This window comes from Mastigoproctus giganteus, chromosome 6 (genome assembly GCF_048544385.1).
Source record: "Mastigoproctus giganteus isolate SK-2022 chromosome 6, ASM4854438v1, whole genome shotgun sequence".
In the NCBI taxonomy this organism is placed as follows: domain Eukaryota; kingdom Metazoa; phylum Arthropoda; class Arachnida; order Uropygi; family Thelyphonidae; genus Mastigoproctus; species Mastigoproctus giganteus.
Genome location: NC_143580.1, coordinates 78,128,200 through 78,142,042, shown reverse-complemented (window position 1 = coordinate 78,142,042; position 13,843 = coordinate 78,128,200). Strand labels below are relative to the sequence as shown.

The window sequence follows — 13,843 nt, the reverse complement described above, 5'->3', positions numbered from 1 at the left end:
CAAAACTAGCAGAGAAAGAAATAAAAGTTTTGGTTTTTGGCTGACTTTTACATGTTTAATTCATTTATAAATTGCCTACATTGCAATTACAAAGATATGATACTCACTTTTTGAAGAAAAATAAAAAATAAGTTAATATTTGAGAAAAAACCATGATGCTCTTTGTGGCAGAACATCTTAAAAAAAAAAAACTTCACACAGAAGGATTTTTGTTGGTGATTTTTTTTTTAAATTTTGTGTATTACTATTTTCCACATTCACACATCCCTTTTTTCTGTAACTGCACCCATGACTACAAAAAGAACATTTCTCCAATTTAATCCTTTACTGATCACAGATGCAACATTTTTACTTCAGAGCCACAATCATTCCTTCACACAATTTAACTGCTTCTAATATACAGTAAAATAGTACTGTTTTGGAAATAATTCATGCTTGGGGGATGAGATGATTGGTTGTTCATATCAGAACTGCCACCTTTTCAAAATCTCCAACACAGAAATAATGGGAGAAGGGGAGATAGTGAATGCAAAACTTTGAATGCTGTGAGACCTTGCAGTCAGGTCTCACCTTTTGTGGTTTGATGGGCCTTGAGATCTGCTACCAGTTCACACAGTTTTGTTTGATCTCTCTCTCTCTGATCACAGATGCTTCCCTTATGCATTACATCATACAGACATTTCAAGTAGGTGGCCTAAGGAACCTGAATATAAATTTATAAAAATCATTTATATTGCCAGCTAACTACTCATATTACTGGTGTATTTCTGTAAACTTTTTAAAATAATCAGTGTTAGTTCAGTCTAAAAAAGTCCTTATAAAAACCTTTTTTTCACCTATTTGTTTTGGCTAAAGTAAAGACAGCCTGCACAAGAAGCACGCAAAAGTTTGATGAAATTTACTGGTAAAAGTACTTTGCCGTAACAGCATTTGTATTGTTTCTTGCTCAGTAAACAGATGGTGGGTGTTATCGATCTGGAGTAGAAGCTGAATTCCACAGGAGCTTGAAACCCTCCCGAAGTGTGTGTGGGGGGGGGGGGTGTTAACCTGGCCTTTTTTCCCTTTAGAATCACTAATTCAATCACAAACAGTCATATTGGAAGTTCTGGCGTCAAAAAAAAAAAAAAAATGTTCGTAACATAGTTTCACCAGTAAACTTTTTCGAAAATTGCCGTGCTTCTCGTGTGGGCTTCCTTTGCCTTTTTTTTTCTCTTAATAAAAAATTTATCCACTAGTCCCACCAATGATTCTAAAGAAAAAAGGTCAGGTTACCCCCTCCACTTCGGGAGTTTTTTTATATTTATCAAGAATCCCGTCAAACAGAACATTTTGCTATTTTTTTTATGATTCTCACCATGCATCGAATCAAACGGGCACTTCAAGTACGTGGCCTTTGGGAGTTTCTATGTCAGCCACTGCAGTTTATGAAATCATATGCTCATAGAAAATGGGCTGCATGATTCAACATATTTTTTTGTTTTCTTCTCTTTATTACATTTTACAGGGGATTTATGATTGTAAATCCTTTTAGAAATACCGTAAAGTTTAAATGTAGTAATGCTAATTTTAAAAAAATACCAAAATTATGGCAGAAATTGTTAAATACTTTAAAATTTTTAACAATTAAAACTTAAAATTATTTTAAACTTTTAAATTTTAAAGTCATTTTTAGCTTATGCTGATGACAATAACAAATCAAATTTTTAAAGACATTTTTAGCTTACGCTGATGACAATAACAAATCAAACAAAATACTTGTTGCACGAACACCCCTAAATTTGTGATTAAATGTTTATCTTCGTGCAGTTGTTTGACCAAATGCCTTTTCATTTTTCTCTTAACATAGCACTCTGTCTTCTACTTTTAGACAGCACTTCTAGTTTATGTATTTCTTCAACTCTCAGGTTGGCATATGTTCCCGATTTTCTTCAAGAAAACAAAGCTAATAATTGTGAGACTAGAGTTACCTGAAATTCTGTTATTGATGGACTACTGTGGGTCAGTGGGTCAGAGGCTTATAACTGATGTAAGAATTTACAACTATATTGTTGATCCTAACAGCAACTTGAATACTATTTTCAATAGCACTTCACTCCTCCATGCAGGGCTGAAGAGCATGCTTCCCTTTGATCAGTTCATTTGATAAAGAATTTCAAATTGTTGTTGACCAGAACTAGAGATGATTTTTCAACTTCATTTCATAGATCGTAATTTTATCACAGATGGTATGTCTTGTGCTGAGGGCCAAAACATCTTTCCATTTCATTACTATCACACCTGTATTACTTTCTAATGCAACAACTTCACCTCTTTTCAAATTTGCAGAGATAACATAATTAGAGTTTCATTTTCGATTACTATTTAGTGTTCCCACCAAGTGAGTTTACACATTAGCAATTTGTGTGAAATTAAGGATAATATAATTATCCTTAATAATGTTTGCCCCTTATCCAGCAATGAATACAAAGAAAACACAATCTTTTGCAGTTGCTTAAATTATATTAATAATATTAAAATAATATTATTTTACACAGTATTAATGCTAATTATAACAAATACCATTAAGATATTTATTTGGTGATCTCTACAGTTATATAATAATTAAAAACATGAAACTTGAAAAATGAAATAGGGAAACAATAATACCTAAAAGCCATGCATGGTAATACTTGGAACGCGCTACCGAAGTGGCAACAATGAGATAGGAAAGTGATCCTAATCTTTTATTAGGATCACTTTCCTTTCCACAATAGTAGCTAAATTCATAAAGTATTGCTGCACAGCCTGAATAACTTTATAACAAATTTATATCTTTTTTATATATTGCTTGAAGGATAATCTTCCATTGAATGGCATTATTGTTTTGTCAATATATACATTTTTCACTGGGATTCATATGCATTGAAATTTCCTTCACTTAGTTCTCAGAAACTGAAGAAAATTTCAGTGCATTGGAATCACCATCTGAGTAATCAGGATAACGTGGTGGTATCACAGATATAAGCAGTGCAGAATTGGAATTTGGGGAGTACAATGTGTACAGAAAGGAAAGACAGGACAGGAAGGGAGGAGGGGTTATGCTGTTACTTAAGAAGCACAAAATCTAAGGAAGTGCATCCAATTGATGTTGGTGGACAATGCAATGTTGAGTTAGTTTGGTGTGACATAAGCACGGGGAAATGGAAAATGAGAATAGGTGTGTGTTATAGGCCTAACAAATCTGATGAGTATAATGAGCGATTGAGCAGAGAAAGAGTGGGCCAGTAAAGCAGAATATCTTATAACAGGGGATTTTAACTTTCCAGATATTGACTGGAACTTGCGGTTTGGTCTCTCGCACAATAGCAAGACTTTTGTGGATTTATTGGACGACTGTTTTCTACAGTGACATATTCGAAAGGCAACCAGAGGGAGCAATACTCTTGATCTGATAATCAGCAATGATTATTCATGCATTAAGAATTTGCAGATAAAAGAACTACCTGGTGACAGTGATAACAATATACTGATGTGGGAATTATTTAAAGATGTAATTACCATCAAGGGTAAAGGGCTTTTGCTTTCGTAAAGGTGATTACAGAGTTCTCAGATAAATTCTATACAGTGGGATCAACTGATGATGTTACCAATGTTGAATTCTAAGTGGGAAGCTTTCAGAGACTTAATCTTTGAGGCTACTAGGCTTTTCATTCAAAGTAAGAAATGCTGTTCGAGGTTTAGGCCTAATTGGATATCAGATGAATTAACTAGGCTCGTGGCAGAGAACAAAAATGTATGGGATGCATATAAATTATCAGGCGACACAGAAGCCTACAGTAGATATAAGCTAGTTTTTAATCAAGTCACAAAGGAGGTTAGGCAGGCAAAAGCAAATTACAAGAAATCTTTGGCAAAAGATGCAAAGAAAAACAGCAAAGAGTTGTTTTTATTTGGTTTTTAGGAGCATTAGCAATTAAGGCCATATTGCTCCGGGATATGCTGTGGTCATTCCCTGACCTTTCCACATCCTCCGTATTTGGTGGTGACGGGCTCGAACCCCGGTCTAATCAAGAAGTATGTGCTACGCACTGCTGCTCCTTCCCACCTGGCTACGGAGGCACCTACAGCAGCAGTAAAGAGTTCTTTAGTTATTAGCATTAGTAGAGGTGTACGATGCAAGAGAGCAAGCTTATGCAGAATCAGCCAAAAAAACACTCCCATTTCACCCATTTGTTCCAAATGCCTATCCAGCTCAGCCTTAAATTTATTTAGGCTATCAACTTCCACAAGAAAAGATAGAAGTCTGTTCCCCAATCAACTATCCGCTGGATAAAAGGCAAATTTCTGCACATCTATTCTACAACTGTCTTTCCTCAATTTAAATCTGTGCCCCATCAGCATTCAGTTTGCTCAACACACCTTATACACCTCAATCAGATTACCTCACAGGTACCTACTCTCCAGGTACTGCAATTTGCAAAACTTAAGCCTTTCTTCGTAAGAGCACCCCTTTGTTCCCCTCACCAATCTTGTTGACCCTCTTTGTACTTGTTCTGCCCAGCTTATCTAGATCCAGTTGGAGTACCATACTGTTTTTAACAACCCTGCCAACCTTTGTATCATCTGCAAACTTGGACATTAAACCTGATATATCTTCGTCAATGTCATTGATAAATATACAAAACAATAATGGGCCCAACACCGAACCCTGGGAAACTCCACTAATAACATTTGTCCACGAAGAGACAAATGTCTATTCGAATGATTACCACTCTGTCATCTCCCACTCAACCATCGCTTTATCCATTGAAGCAACCTTAATGCCATAACTCTCCAATTTGTACAGCAGTCTTCTATGTGCAACAGTATCGAAAACTTTCCTGAAATCCAAGTATATGATAGCAAAATTATTTTTGGCATTTAGTTCCTTTGTGACCACATCATACTATCCAGTCAAATTGGTCAGACAAGACCTTCCTTTAACAAACCCATGCTGTGTCTTAACTATTACTGCAGTCTTGTGTAGATGATTCTGCAATGCTTCTTTAGCCAGTGACTCCATTATTTTTCCCAGAACACAAGTTAAACTAACAGGTCTATAGTTACTTGTGTCACCTTTTGAACCCCCTTTGTGAATTGGTGATACATTTGCACACCTCCAGTCCATGAGGACCTGGAAGGAAGCTCATAATTATGGGTAAGGGTTTGCTTACTTCCTTTGCTACCTCCTTTAATATAACTGGATAGATCCCGTCGACCACAGGTGCCTTTTTTATGTTTAACTTCAACTATTTCTCCTCCACTTTGCTCTCAGTTTTTACAAAATCATTTACCTCCCTGTTAGAGTTTGATAAAGTTCTGGCACTCACCTCATTGAATAACTCGTCATGTGTGAATGCAGATGCAAAATGCTCATTCGGTTTATCATCTACCTGAGCATGATCATCAATAGTCAACCCATCTATGTTAAGTGGGCCAATCTGATTCATCCCGTTACTTCTAGAGTTTACATAAGTAAAGAACTCATTGCTGTTTTTCTTTGCATCCTTTGCCAAGGATTTCTCGTAATCTGCCTTTGCCTACCTAACCTCCTTTGTGACTTAATAAGAGACTAGTTTATATCTGTCATGGACTTGTGTGTCACCTGATACCTTATATGCACCCCATACATTTTTCTTCTCTGCCACAAGCCTCATTAGTTCTTGTGACATCCATTTAGGCCTAAACCTTGAACAGTATTTCTTAGTTGGAATGAAAAGCCTAGTAGCATCCAAAATTAAGTCCCTGAAGGCCTCCCGTTTAAAATTCAACGTTGGTAATATCATCAGTTGATCTCACTGTACAGAATTTAGAAAATGTCTGAGACCCCTGTAGTCACCTTTACGATAGCAATAGCCCTTCCCTTTAGCCTTGATGGTAGTTACATCTTTAAATAATTCCCACATCAGTACATTGTGTTCACTGTCACCAGGTAGATCTTTTATCTGCAAATTCTTAATGCATGAATAATCACTGCTGATAATCAGATCAAGAGTATTACTCCCTGTGGTTGCCTCTCAAACATGTTGCTGTAGAAAACAGTCATCCAATAAATCCATAAAAGTCTTGCTAGTGTTTGAGTGAGCAACCCACAATTTCCAGTCGATATCTGGAAAGTTAAAATCTGCCATTATAAGACATTCTGATTTCTCTGCACAATTGCTCATTATACTCATCAGATTCATTAGGCCTATAATAAACACCTACTCTCATTTTTCCTTTCCCAGTGCTTATGTCACACCAAAGACTCAACATTGCATTGTCCACCAACATCAGCTGGATGCACTTCCTTAGATTTTGTGTTTCTTAACTAACAGCATAACCCCTCCTCCCTTCCTGTCCTGTCTATCCTTTCTGTACACATTGTACTCCCCAAATTCCAATTCTGCACTGCTTCTTTCTGTGTAACACCATGTCTCTGATATTCCAACAATATCAGCCTTTGATGTCTTGACTAGCACTTCAAGCTCATCAAATTTATTAACTATACTTCTAACATTGGTATACATGCACCTGTTTCTACTAGTTACCATAAGTTACCATAACACAGACCATGTATTTATTTGTTCCACTATGACTCCCAGCAGTCGTGGAAATCTCCATTGCCTTGCTTTCTGAGCTGCTGCTCATTCTAATAGAAGCAGTGCAAGAATCACTTTTGCCTCTGCCTGCAGCCACTGTTAACCTTTTAGTCTGTGTATCCCGCCCCAAGCTAGCAGTTTTCCGACCCACCTAATAACACTGCCTCAATAGCATCAGCAAAAATTCTTGCACCCTTTCTATTTAAGTGTACTCCATCCCTGTAGAAGCAGTCTCTCCTGTCAACAAGCACAGACCAGACTGAAAAAAATTCTACCCCTTGACCCTTGCACAATCTTTCCAGGGCCGAATTGATCGACGAGGCTCTCATCATGTACTCCCTCCTATCATGTATGGGCAGAATTGCAGACACTTTCACATTTAACCCAAATTCGCAACATTTTTTGAACATTGACCTGTACTTGTTGAAGTTGTACTTGACTTATGTGAACTCTAGAAGAAAAGGAACGAATCAGATTGGACTACTTAACATAGAAGAGTTGCTATTGATGATCATGCTCAGGTAGCTGATAAACTGAATGAGTATTCTGCATCTACATTCACACATGAGGAGTTATTCAAGGAGGTGAATGCCAAAAGTTTATCAAACTCTAACAGGGGGCCAAGTGATTTTGTAATAACAGAGCAAAGAGGAGAAGAAATTGTTGAAGTTAAACATAAGGAAGCACCCGTGGTCGACGGGATCTATCCAGTTATATTAAAGGAGGCAGCAAAGAAAGTAAGGAAACCCTTAGCAATAATTATGACAGCTTCGTTGGACTCTGGGGAGGTCCCCATGGACTGGAGGTGTACAAATGTATCACCAATTCACAAAGGGGATTCAAAAGTTGACACAAGTAACTATAAGCCTGTTAGTTTTACTTATGTTCTGGAGAAAATAATGGAGTCACTAGTTAAAGAAGCATTGCAGGATCATCTAGACAACATTGCAGTAATAGTTAAGACACAGAATGGGTTTGTTAAAGGGAGATCTTGTTTCACCAATTTGATTTTGATTGGATACTATACTGTGGTCAAAAAGAAACTGGATGCAAGAAATAATTTTGATATCATATACTTGGATTTCAGGAAAGCTTTTGATACTGTTGCACATGGAAGATTGCTGTACAAATTGCTCTGTTAATGACAGTAAAGACAGTATGCTACTCCAACTGAATCTAGATAAGTTTGGAAAATGGGTTGAGAAGTGCCAACTGAAGTTTAACATTGACAAATGCAGAGTACTGCATATGGGTAGCAATAACCCAAGAGAAACATACCAACTGTCTGGTATTATGCTCAGGGAAGTGGAAAAGACCTGGGGGTAATTTTGTGCAGTCAGATATGAAGTTCGCTGACCAGTGGAGACGGCTGCCAGGGCAGGTCATGGAGTCTTGTCAATAATATATAGGAATTTTGCTAACAGGGACAGGGAGGTGATTATCCAGTTGCACAAGGCAATGGTCAGGCCACACCCTTGAGAACCGAGTACTGTGTACAGGTCTGGAGGCCTCATTTTAGGAAGGATGTAGAGTTGCTAACAACGAGTACAAAGAAGGGCAACAAGATTGGTGAGGGAAGCAAAGGAGCACTCTTACCAGGAAAGGCTTAAGTTCTGTAAATTGCAGCGCCTGGAGAGTAGGTACATGAGAGTTGAACTAATTGAGGTGTTTAAGGTCTCGAATGGTTTGAGCAAGCTGAATGCTGATGGGATTTTTCCTCTTGCTCAAATTAAGAATCTGAGTGAGCACAGATTCAAATTGAGGAAAGACAGTTGTAGAATAGATGTGCGGAAATTTGCCTTTGCCAGTGGGTAGTTGATTGGTGGAACAAACTCCATCTTTTGTTGTGGAAGTTGATAGCCTAAATAAATTTTTAAGGCTGAGCTGGACAGGCATTTGAAACGAATGGAGGGGTGAAATGGGAGGTTTTTTTTTTGTTACTAATGCTGCATAAGCTTGCTTTCTTGCATCGTCTGCCTCTACTAATACTAATGCTAATAAAGAAATGCATCTATAATACTATCAACAGTTTGAAGAACAGTTTCTTTCCTGGACACACTGACAAGTAAAGGTTACAGTCACTGGTGAAAATGAAGCAGCTTTATCACTACAAAATGAAATGGCAGTAAATAGTGGCATGAAAGTTGAACTAATAGCAGATTTGCTCTTCTTAAGTTTTATAACAAGCATTTTGTCTAACAATTAAAAATTAGCACTAACAGAATATTTTCTGATGAACTATTAAAAGTGACATTTATTGGATGACTGAAACAGTCATCATCCAATAAATGTCACTTTTTTTCCTGTTTTTTTTTTTTTTTTTTTTTTATCATTTTATTACTTTATTTTACTTGCTCATATTTTGAATTGTCTGGGCATTCGGTATGTGACACTCTAGGTTCTGCTGCTTTTGCATTCAGTTGTGAATGCAAACCTCCTCCTGGCATAAATGGGTATCAGGATGCATCTCCCTGGTGCTTCCTGATAAAGTGGCCAGAAACAACTAAACAACATATACATTACACAAAACTAGCAATTACACACATTTCTTACTTTCTGCAAAGTTTCTGTATCAACACAGGATACGACAGCAGAGTTGAACTAGCATTTTGTAGCCGCCTTATATAAGATACTATACATGTCTACATATCCAAATGGTGTTTATTTTGGGGTTACTGCTACTAAAATGCAGTACCTGGCATTTATCAATGTTAAACCTCAACTGCTACTTCCCAGCCCATCTATTGCCACTTCTCTCAGCCAAACTGTATAATTTATCTAGGTCTTGTTGAAGTAGAATACCTTGATTCTTGTCATTTACCACCCTGCCAACCTTTGTATTATCAGAAAACATAGACATTAAACTTGATATGCATTCATCAATATTTTTAATAAATATTAAAATTAATAAGGGAGCCCAGCAGTGAACCCTGAAGAACTCCACTAATGGATGTGGGGGCTCAGGGGAAGTGTTGCACGGACTGGAGATGTGCAAATGTATCTCCAATTCACAAAGGGGGGATCAAAAAGGGTGACATGAGTAATTACAAACCTGCTAGTTTAACTTCTGTTCCAGGGAAAATAATGGAGTCATTGGTTAAAGAAGCATTGCAAGATCATCTAGACAAGACTGCAATAATAATTCAGACACAGCATGGGTTTGTTAAGGGGAAGTCTTGTCTGACCAATTTGATTAGATACAATGGCGTGGTCACAAAGGAACTGGATGCAAAAAATAATTTTGATATCGTATACTTGGATTTCAGGAAAGATTTTGATATTGTTGCACATCGAAGACTGCTATACAAATTGGAGCAGTATAGCATTAAGGGCAAGTTGCTACAACAGATAAAAGGATGGTTGAGTGGGATAAGACAAAGAGTGGTAATCAATGGAAAATGCTCTATGTGGACTAATAAATATTAGTGGTGTTCCTCGGGGGTCGGTGTTGGTCCCATTGTTGTTTTGTATATTTATCAATGATACTGATGAAAGTATCAAGCTTAATGTGAACATTTGCAGATGATACAAAGGTTGGCAGGGTTGTTAATAACAGTAATGACAGCATGCTGCTGCAACAGGATCTGGAAAAGTTGGGCTGAGAAGTGGCAACTGAAGTTTAACATTGACAAATGTAAAGTACTGAATATGGGAAGCAGTAACCCCAGAGAAACGTATCAACTATATGGTACAGAATGAAAAGGACGTGGGGGTAATTGTGCAGGCAGATATGAAGTTTTCTGAGCCGTGCAGATGGTCTGCAAGAGTAGCTCATGGTGTCTTGTCAGTGATATACAGGAATTTTTTCTAGCAGGGATAGGGAGGTGATTATCCCCTTGTATAAGGCAATGGTCAGGCCACATGTTCATCTGTAATACTGTATACAAGTCTGGAAGCCTAAATTTTAGGAAGGATGTAGAGCTGCTGGAGTGAGTGCAGAGAAGAGCAACAAGATTAGTGAATGGAACAAAGGGTTGCTCTTACGAAGAAAGGCTTAAGTTTTGCAAATTACAGTGTCTGGTGACTAAGCACCTGCAAGGTGATCCGAATGAGGTCCATAAGGCCTTGAATGGTTTGAGCAAGCCCAATGCTGATGGGATTCTGCCTCTTGCTCAGATTAATCGCTTGATGGGACATAAATTCAAATTGAAGAAAGAGTTGTAGAAAAGATGTGCAGACGTTTGCTTTTAGCTAGTGTGTGATTGATTGCTGGAACAAACTTCCATCTGTTGTAGAAGTTGAGAGCTTAAATAAATTCAAGGCAGAACTAAACAAACATTTGGAGCCAATGGATGGGTTGAAATGGGAAGAGTTTTTTTTTTTTTTTTTTTGGCTGATGCTGTATAAGCTTGCTTTCTTGCATCATATGCCTCTAATAATGCTAACTGCATTTGGAATCAAGAATAATTCCAAAAGCAGTCTTGTCTATTCTTAATGGGATACTTACAAATTAACACATGACACAGAAGCCTATGATAGATACAAGTTGATATGCAACCAAGTTACAAAGGAGGTTAGGCAGGCGAAGGCAGATTACGAGAAATCCTTGGCAAGGGATGCAAAGAAAAACAGCAAAGAGTTCTTTACTTATGTAAACTCTAGAAGGAAGGGGATGAATCAGATTGGTCCACTTGATATTGATGAGCAGATATCTTTTAAGGGCACAAAAGGTGATATAGTTGTACACGTGGGCACTAACGATATCAAGAGTAGGAGACTGGCAGAATTGCTTAACAAGTACAGGTCACTGTTGAAAAAAAAGCCGTGAAATAGAGTTGAATTTGAAAGTGTCTGCAATTCTGCCCAGACACGATAGGAGGGAGTATATGATGAGAGCCTTGTCGATCAATTCGGCCCTGGAAAGATTGTGCAAGGCTCAAGGGGTAGAATTTTTTTCAGCCTGGACTGTACTTGTTAACAGGAGGGATTGTTTCTACAGGAATGGGATACACTTAAATAGAAAGGGTGCAAGAATATTTGCTGATGCTATCGAGGCAGTGTTAGGTGGGTCGGAAAACTGCTAGCTTGGGGGGATACAAAGACAAATAGATTAACAGTAGCCACTGGCAGAGGTGAAAGAGATTCTTGCACTGCTTCTATTGGAATGAGCAGAAGCCTGAAAAACAAGATTCAGGATATTTCAGAGACTGCTGGGAGTCATTGCGGTACAAGTAAACACATGGGTTGTGTTAGGGTAGCTAAGAATAGAAATAGGTGCATGTATACTTGCTTGTACACCAATGCTAGGAGTTTAGTAAATAAATTTGATGAATTTGAGGTATTGCTCAAAACATCAAAGGCAGATATTGTTGGGATATCAGAGACTTGGTGTCACACAGATATAAGGAATGCAGAACTGGAATTTGGGGAGTATAACGTCTACAGAAAAGATAGACTGGATAGGAAGGGAGGAGGGGTTATGCTATTAGTTAAGAAATACATAAAATCCAAGGAAGGGAAGCCAGTGGACATCGCTGGACAGTGCAGTGTCGAGTCAGTTTGGTGTGACATAAGCATTGGGAGATCAAAATTGAGAGTAGGAGTGTGCTATAGGCCTAATGACTCTGATGAGTATAATAAGAAACTGTACAGGGAAATAGAGTGGGCCAGTAAATCAGAGAGTCTTATAATGGGAGATTTTAATTTCCCAGATATTGACTGGAATTTGTGGGCTGGTCACTCACACACTAGCAAGGCTTTTGTGGATTTATTGGATGATTGTTTTCTACATCAGCATATTCGGGAGGCAACTAGAGGGAGGAATACTCTTGATTTGATTATCAGCAGTGATTCTTCATGCATTAAGAATCTGCAGATAAATGAACCACTAGGTGGCAGTGATCACAGTGTGCTGAAGTGGGATTTACTCAAAGAGGTAACTACCATTAGGGGTAAAGGGAAGGGTTATTGCTTTCGTAAAGGCGACTACGATGGACTGAGACAGTATTTAAATTCTATACAGTGGGACCAACTGATGATGTTACCAACAGTAAATGCAAAATGGGAAGCATTCAAAGAACTTATCTTGGAAGCTACTAGACTTTACATACCAACTAAGAAATATTGTTCAAGGTTTAGGCCTAAATGGATGTCAGATGAACTGATGAGGCATATGGCAGAGAAGAAACATGCATGGGATACATACAAATTAACACATGACACAGAAGCCTATGATAGATACAAGTTGATCTGTAACCAAGTTACAAAGGAGGTTAGGCAGGCGAAGGCAGATTACGAGAAATCTTTGGCAAGGGATGCAAAGAAAAACAGCAAAGAGTTCTTTACTTATGTAAACTCTAGAAGGAAGGGGGTGAATCAGATTGGTCCACTTGATATCGATGGGTCAACTGTTGATGATCCTGCTCAGGTAGCTAACAAACTAAATGAATATTTTGCATCGACATTCACACATGAGTAGTTATTTAGCGAGGGGAATGCCAGAGGTGTATTCAACTCTAGCAGTGAGCTAGAGAATCTTGTAATAACTGAGAGTAAAGTGGAGGAGAAATTGTTGAAGATAAACACAAGAAAGGCACCTGGGGTGGATGGGATCTATCCAGTTATATTAAAGGAGGCAGCAAAGGAAGTAAGCAAACCCTTAGCCATAATTATGAGAGCTTCCTTGGACTCAGGGGAGGTACCCATAGACTGGAGATGTGCAAATGTGACCCCAATTCACAAAGGAGGATCAAAAGCTGACACAAGCAATTATAGACCTGTGAGTTTAACTTCTGTTCCAGGAAAATTAATGGAGGCACTAGTTAAAGAAGCACTGCAGGATCATTTAGACAAGACTTCAGTTATAGCTCGGACACAGCATGGTTTTGTTAAGGGGAAGTCTTGCCTGACCAATTTGATTGGATACTATGATGCAGTCACAAAGGAACTGGATGCAGGGAATAACTTTGATATTATATACTTGGATCTTAGAAAGGCTTTTGATACTGTTGCACATGGAAGACTGCTGCACAAATTGGAGCAGTGTAACATTGGAGGCAAATTGCTGCTGTGGGTAAAGGGGTGGCTGAGGGGGAGAAGACAGAGAGTGGTAATCAATGGACACTGCTCGTCGTGGACTAATGTTATTAGTGGAGTCCCTCAGGGCTCAGTGTTGGGTCCATTATTGTTTTCTGTATTCATAAATGATATTGATGATGGTATATCAAGCTTAATGTCGAAGTTTGCAGACGATACAAAGGTAGGCAGGGTTGTCAAGGACACTACTGACACTATGCTGCTGCAAC

At 38.2% G+C, this 13,843-nt stretch overlaps 1 protein-coding gene across 1 annotated transcript in view; it reads right to left on the bottom strand.

Moving 5' to 3' along the window:
• oys (lysophospholipid acyltransferase 6) overlaps positions 1–13,843 on the bottom strand; it is a 284,099-nt gene that overhangs the window by 82,580 nt on the left and 187,676 nt on the right. The gene's annotated exons all lie outside the window — the stretch shown is intronic.